Below are 7955 nucleotides of genomic sequence, written 5' to 3' on the forward strand. Positions count from 1 at the left end.
AGGATAGTGACCTATTGTAGATCCGGGACTTGGAGGCCAATGCTGACTGTCTCATCAAGAAGACCTTGCCAATTGTCAATAAAATCTGGGACGGAGTCTCCTTCCTTGAGTTAAAGGAGCATAAGGTGATGGTGTGCATTAATTTGGGTGGAGATGTCAACATGGCCATACGTAAAATGCAGGGTCTCCCAGAGAGCTTGAGAAGAAGGAAGATTGTGGACGAGCTGAATTTGAAGGTCTCCACAATTCAAGATAATGTCGGAATGTGCCTTTGAATTAGAGAGGAGCCATGCTTGAATTTCAGCTTGGGTAGGTAGAGGCAAAATAGGAGCAAGGGTAGTACCCGTGGGTGCGGCAGGAGCAACAAGTTGTAAAGCAAGTGCAGCAGGTGAGGTAGGGTGAGGGCATGTACCATTCACGACCTCCCATAACTCAGCCTTGCGCAAAAGCATCTCCATTTTAATCACCCAGATGCGATAATCCGTGTTGGAGAGTTTTTCTAGCTTATAGGTACGTGAGGTACTAGAGAAGCCATTTGAAGGTGATGGGAAAAACTAAGAAGATGCAGGAACCAGGATAACCAAGAAGGTGAAGGCCGGAAGGCTCTAGTATATAACTATTAGTGAGAACTGAACATCTGATACCATGTAGGAATATGGATTAAGAGAGGAAAGGAAGAAGACGAGCTCGATCAAGAAGATGCGTATGCAAGAAGAGTGAACAAGGAAAGAAGAGTTGGCCAACGACGATTGTGTGTATTATTGATAGCCAATCGGCTTATACATAGGCAGACAGGCCAACAGAAATGCCCGTTATAGTCTAACTAATCGGGTAGTTGCAAAATTAGGTTACTACATAATTAATCAAACTTGGGGTTACAATAATCAGAATTCAAATATTCAAATAATCACCCACTGAGCTCGCACTCCATTGGCTATAATTCCCTGCGTCCATTTCCCTACTGTGTTTTCACATTCAGACTCGTCTCTCCATTGGCAAGATCCTCCATGGACCATAGCTGCGATTACAAAATCCTCCACCTTCCTTCATTCAGATTCACCTCTCCCGTGGCAAGTTCCTTCGTAGCTTCAAGTACATACTCATCCACGTAATCTATGAATAATGAGCGTTAAAAGCATATACTCATCTATGTAATCTATGAATAATGAGTGTTAAAAGTATTGTGGCGATTAAATGAAAAGGGTTGTAAGTTGTGCATTATGCTTCTTGGATACAAATCAAATTGAACGATACCTTTTCAAGAGTAGCGCTACAGCAACAATCGACAGGGATACTCGTGACTCGTGAGTCGTCAATCCACCATGCAAAGCGAGATGCCGTCCAAAGTTGGAGGAGAAAAAGCTGCAAAGGTTTGTGAAGCTTGAGCAAACTTGAGGCATGCTGAAGCTTGAGAGAAAAAGCTGCAAAGGGTTGAGGCTTGAGTTACGAATGAACTTGAGGTAGGCTGAAGCTTGAAGCTTGAGACTCGAGAGGTCTCAGGTGAGATAGATCATAGATGATAAGAGCAGTGGAGTTGACTCGGTGAGTTGGTGAGTGAGGAACCATAGCCTAGAGGCGGGAAGAAGATAAGGCATATCTCTAGATTTTAGGCCATGAAGCCACTTGGAGGGGGAGTCTAGTGGTGGAAGGATTCGTCAATTGTGGAGCTGGCCTTCATTTGATAACTATCTAAACGTCGCCAAATTTTATATTTTGAGTTTCATTTGCAACCCATTTTTTCCATTAACCTTCCTATGAAGCTTTGGAGGGCTATGAAGGCCATTGAAGGACTCAAATTACAGGCCTTCTTTCACCCTAGTAAGGTGAGTTGACCTATTACCTTTCACCGTAGTAAGGTGAGTTGACCAGATTGGGTCTTCTTCCTGGACGAAATTCTGGTCCTGGCGAAGACGATCTCTGCAGAGCTAGGGCTTTCATGGGCTGACATTCTTCCTGAGGCTTTTGCCAAGCTCTTCAGTTCTCTCTCCTTGAGACTAAAGCTGATGGTCATCCCCAGCGTTTGCCACGCATGGAGGCGTGTCTCGCAAGATCCACTTTGCTGGCAAACTAGTGACCTCCTTCAATGGGATACTGATTGTGGAAACCCTGATGAGATTGACTGCCTGATCAAGATGCTCGTGGATCAAAGCCAAGGCTGCCTTCGCGAGTTTAAAATCGACAACCTAAGAAGCGATGCAACTTTGGAGTATATCGTCCGGAGGTATCCCTTTTTCATTCGAAGTGCTTTTTTGTTTTCCCTTGCTTGTATAAGCGCATGATATGTATGGGAAAACGTATCCTTGTTTTGCATACGGCTCCTGAGAACGCCTTTCACGAGTGCACCGTTCTTCAGCTTGAAACAGGAACTTCTTCTATGGAAAACTTCGTAGGCAGGCCAACCACCGCACTTGTCATGGAAACTTCCACTCAAAGAATCATATAAGGTGCAAGGATAGAAAAAACGATGTATTTAGCTCAAAAACCCACCCTACTTGGATTGGCTGGTTTTGAATTTATTCCTATTTTATTGAAATTTAACTTGGAACGAAAGGCCCTGTGGGCTTTTTGGTGGGTTCCCTCACAATTGCCCCTCGCCAAGTTGCCGCTGTTGTTACGAATTTTTTAACTTTTTGTAATCCTTGTGTGCTGGATTTGGATCACTTTTGGTAATAATTTTCTGAGTGAGCAGGATGAAATGATGAAAATCTTTTATTTTAATTTTCTGGCTTAACGCTCCCATTGACTGGATGCTAGAGATCCAAATCATCAAATGCAAACCGGTTATCATTAGCATGGAGAGCTTGCAAACGCATCTTGTCGCTTACACTGATGGAAGCATTTTCTTTGAAAACCATTGCATTATCTGTTCTTTTTGTAAGTTTGAAATTGTACTTATCCCCTCACAGTCTTTATTTCTTCCAATGCACCGTTACTTCAAGTCCTTCATCTCCCATTCAGCGGTGTCACCGATGATTGTGTTTGACAGATTGCTTCCAAGGTGCCTTGCATCTCTAATTTAGATATCAGTTATTGTGATGCACTTTCGAAGGTGGCCCTTGAACTCTATGGAGAACATTATAGGTCTATCCTTCTCCGCAGAAGCTCATATGTTCAAATATCCAGTGGTTTGCCTTCAAACGATGAAGAGGCATTTGCAATTGCCCAGTGTTTTCCTCAGCTGAGGCACCTTGAACTGTCAAATGTGCCCTTATCAAACAAAGGACTGAAAGCTATCCTTGATAGTTGTGCCAATTTGGAGCAACTTGATTTTCGTGGTTGTGAATATTTGGAAATGGATGAGGCTTTGGTTAAGGATTGCAGGAAAAGGTTTAAAGTCTTTTATGAGCCCTACAGTCACTTTAGTGATTCAAATTATGGAGATACGAATTACCTGGACTTCATCCAAGATGATTCTCATGATCCAGATTATGGAGTTGTGGGTTATGTGGATTACTTTGATGATATGTATGATTATCCTGAAATAGAATGGGAAGGCTATTTGGAACATTGGTGAAGCACAGAGAGGAGATCCATATTTCTTACCAGGTTCAACTAGTCTGATTGTGCTATCTGAAGGGGAATTTGCTATGAGAACTCTTTTCCTATCCGGATTTTCTTTACTAACTGCTGTTTGCTGGCATGTAGTTTTCTTAATCTTCCTGACAAATAATATGAAATATTTCTGGTTTGGTGTCCAAATTATTGTATAATGTTTTGTACATTGCAACTTGTCTTGCCCACTTATATCATGTGGATTTCATCTAGTTTTTTAAGTGCTTTTCCAAGATCAGATCAAGCAGGTCTTAGTTGATTTGTACTCCTTGTGGGTTTTGCTCTGCATTGAAGGTCTTCTTTTTAGTTCTCCTCAGTCCGTAGTATAGAGTAACAATAAATTGGATAGGGTTCAAGGGTGGAATAGTAATATTATTACCTCGATTGAGCTTTATGGCACTGTAATATCTTAAACTACAACGTAATTGTTATAACTTCATCGGTCACAACCTTTAAAATGATACAATAGTTTCCATTATGTTGTTATATGTCTGTTAAGGGGATTTTAGGCACCACACTCAGGACCGACATAGAGTATGACTGTGGTCTTGGTCAAAGGTCCTAGTACTAATGGAGTAGTGGAGGAAGTTACAGTAGTCATGGGTTGTGGGGCATCTAGGAGATTGTGTACATGTAATTTTTGGGGGTATTTTCTTGGGACTTGTATCCGTCAGAGTCAACGGGGCTCAAAGGGAGGATCTGGGCTGTTGGATCAAGCTACCATAAAGATGAGAAAATGGTGGACGTTGCACTTAAGTTGACTTGTCAAAAACTTCACAAGTCGCCCATCACATCATGGGAAACCTTTCATAAATAGTTGACGTGTCCAAAACGTATAGCCTATCACATTATGGTTGATTTTTTTAATGATAACCTCCTCCTCGCCCCAACTTTGACAGCTAGTAGAGGCACGCGAGTCGGCCTTTCCCTCAAATTAAAGTGGCTTGTGGCCAATCGCCACTTTAATTTGAGGGAAAGGCCCAGTGTTCACAGAAAACCTGCAAATTATATACAATGAGCCTGCAGCATTTTCATTTTCACCTTTAAAAAATATTTTCTCAAATTTGTAAAATTTGTAAAATTTTAGGCAATTTAGTTATATTTTAGCCAAAAAAAAAAAATTTCTTGCGAAAAACCTTCAAAATTTGTTGAGAAAAATGTTTCTGTGAACACTGGAAAAGGCCTCCCCATGGCCTCTCCCTACTCCTAGGAGTTCGCCTCTATTTCCAGCAAGCAAGCAATGCAATGGTGCTTCCCCCTTCTCCTCCCTCTTCCATGTCTCAATATTTTCTCTATGTGATAGCAAGCTACAACACCTCAGCGATCTTGCAATGGGTTTCAGCATTCAACACTTTGGAGAGAAGATAAGCCTATTTTAGAAGATGAAACAGTTCAATGGATGAGGTATCAGCGTCATTTTCGAAAAGACAGTGGTAAAAACGAAATCTTCCTGTTCTTGGTGTGTGTGGAGGGAAGGATCCCGCCATGGAAAAGGAGGCCTACCCATTTTGAGAAGATTCCACCATGGAAAAGAAAAGCGGTTTGAGTCATAAATCATCACCTTGGAAATGTGGTTGCCCATCTTTTGTTTTGGGGCATAAGGCTTGATACAAAGGAGAATGCTAAGGGCCATGACTTCACAGAACCATTCTAAGCATTGCCATCCTTCTCTAAACATTGCAAGGCTAGTCGCACTGGAGTCTTCAAAGGCATATTTGCAAAAACTGGAGAATCAATACCCCCTTTTCGGTGCTGATCTATATCCTCACTTTTCTCTACAAGAACTTGGGCAATATACTCCGCATATCGGTTCGAGTTTTGGAAGACAAAAAGAGTTGAGAGCTTGTGGAATGTCCGGTAGCTTGTCTAGAAATGGCAAGGTTTAATCATCGGATTCAAAGGTTGGCTTTCGATGCTCTATTTGATCAAGTTCTGCAAAAGCCTATTAAGGTGATCCGTCCATTCGGTCCTAGTGCAATGATGATGAGCAACAACAAGAGTGGCAGCATGAAGTATTGTTGTATCTAGTTGAGCATCGTTTTCAATTGATCATAGCCTCTATATCGATTGTGGGAGTCGAACCTAAAAATTTTGCATTTGCCGCTAACATTGGATTCGGGAAGTTGCTTCATCTCTATCGATGCTATCACCATTCAAACTTTATTGTGTAAAAGATAACATCTCCCCAAGGAGCTTGAAAAATAGCCACGCAAGAAGGGCGTAGCGCTCCAGTTCCGGGTAGAGAAGCGATTGAGCAGATACCTTGGTTCTCCACGCTCTCCAGTCTTGGGTAGAGAAGCGACTAAGAAGATACATGGGCTCTGGGATAGGTAAGAACATCCAATTTCTCCTTAATTTCGTCCATTTTCTCCGTTGCCATGAAGTGTAGACCTTATATTGAAGCAGATCTCTGTGTGTACGAAGTGAAGACTACTGTGAATTTTTCAGGATTGATGGATATGGCGTATAGCTGCAAGTTCTCAAAGATGTTTGCTTGAGACCCGTTTGGACTATTTGCTATGTGTTGAATCCAAAGTTGGATCAAGAGAAGGAGGTGCAATAGAAGTGGTTTGAATCAAGGATGATGCTACGCAGGTTGAGCTAATTGCATGCCAAGCCTAGAGAGGATTGAAGCACCCCAAAGGTAAAATGCACAAAGCGTTTGACAAGGAAATCGAAGAAACGGGATCGTGCAACAATCAAGAGATGCCATTGGCTGTAGTTCAAGTATGCAGAATCTATCGTTGAAGGTGAAGCATCCTATAATTAAAGGAAGAGAGCTTGAATGCCTCCAACACCCTTCCAGCAATTCTGAATCTTTAGTTTGGTTTGGAGTGGATCAGAGTTTGGTTTGAGCTGAAGCAAAAAGATTGGAGATGCATATGACGAAAAGAACTTTGACTAGTCATTAAAGGACTGCAGTATAAAGCTTTGCTCATAATCTTGTTGATAGTTGCAGCAATTCTACCTATGTTAGAAGGGAAGCTCCCTCCTTGCCATCAACTCTACCTGTGTTGGAAGGGAAGACACTGTTCCGATGGAATTCAGACAGTTTTCTGAGGTAGAAAACTGAGAGTGAAGGTCACTACTGGAACAATTGTTCAAGGTTTTTCTCAACCTCAATATTTTCTTATTTTTGGTGAAATGGGAAAGAAAAAATGCATTCTTTGTTTGCAAAAGGTTTGAGCAAACCATGTGGAAAAGGGGATAAATGCAAGTATTTTTGCTTGACTGAATTGGTTGAAGAACCTTCTTATCTAGGAAATTGAAAAAAGCCAAAAGCAAGTTGGCTGATTTTTTTGAGACGTTGCATCATGCTTATGCTTATGTTGATGAACATAAACACAAATCATGTTCAAGTTTGAGCAAAATAGAAACATCGAAGTCAGCCATAGAGGAGTTAGAGAACACATTTGCCAGTGATGATGACAGTGAGGATGATTACTAGCTACAACAATGCCCCCTTAATTTATTTATGTAATGGAGTTTATTACTTGTTTAATGCACGTTTCATTTCTTATGGTTTCTCTTGTTGATTTGTATTTGAAAGTCTTTTTTCTGATTTTTGAAACACATGTATTTTGGAAGCCATTGCATGTTTTTGCAATGTGCAATGGTAGTCAAGCCCACATAGTAAACCCTTTACATATTTGAGATGAGCAAAATACGTGAGTGGATTTCCACAAAATAAGCATAATACGGCTTTCAACTTTTGCCTTCTTTCAAGACATTACTAGAAAGTGGGTAAGAAAGAGAGAGAGGGAAATTGAGAGGGGAAGCGAGGGAGAGAGAAGGATTAGAGAGGGAGACATGCAACGAAAAAACTAAAGGAGAATGGGAAGAAGAGAGGGTGAGAAGGAAAGGCTTTTAGGGAAGGTGCATTTCTAAAAACCAAAGGAAAACAAAGGAGAAAGGACAGGGGAGGGTACATTTCTAGATACGAAAGGACATTGAAAGCATGAGCAGGAGGGAGACAAAAATAGCAAGGGAGAGTAAGTGAAAAGAACATACTATGTTCTTGCAAGTCCTAGACAGTGGTAGCCTCCTCTTTAAGCTGTGAGTCTTTTAGTGTGGGAGAGGGAGAAGGTGACTATGGAGGAGGGTTTGGAAGGGTTGGGTGGTAAAGTATGATAGGAGATCTAGCAAATGGAAGGTGAAATGAACAAAAAAAGTGACATGGTTTTGAAATACTTTTGTCAACATCATAACAAGGGTTGCTATAAGCTTTGAAACTCTGAATTTAAAATAGTAGTAGTGTTGATGTTGATTCCAATGTTCTTTTCAATATAAATTCAAAGATGGTGGTATCCATGGATTAAGTGTGAGGGAAAATGGATTCTAATGTTCTAGTGGACTTGCCACAAGCTCAATCCCATCAAACTCCATGGCCTTATGTTAGTCAT

General features: G+C 41.2%; 1 pseudogene; it reads left to right on the forward strand.

Annotated features, from left to right (window-relative positions):
• Positions 1 to 1007: 1007 nt before the first annotated feature.
• LOC147905079 (F-box protein FBW2-like) lies at positions 1008 to 3690 on the forward strand (annotated as a pseudogene).
• The last annotated feature ends 4265 nt before the right edge of the window (positions 3691 to 7955 follow it).

The sequence above is a fragment of the Dipteris shenzhenensis genome, chromosome 2, assembly GCF_047967505.1.
Source record: "Dipteris shenzhenensis isolate YYH24624 ecotype China chromosome 2, Dip_SZ_1.0, whole genome shotgun sequence".
Taxonomy (NCBI): domain Eukaryota; kingdom Viridiplantae; phylum Streptophyta; class Polypodiopsida; order Gleicheniales; family Dipteridaceae; genus Dipteris; species Dipteris shenzhenensis.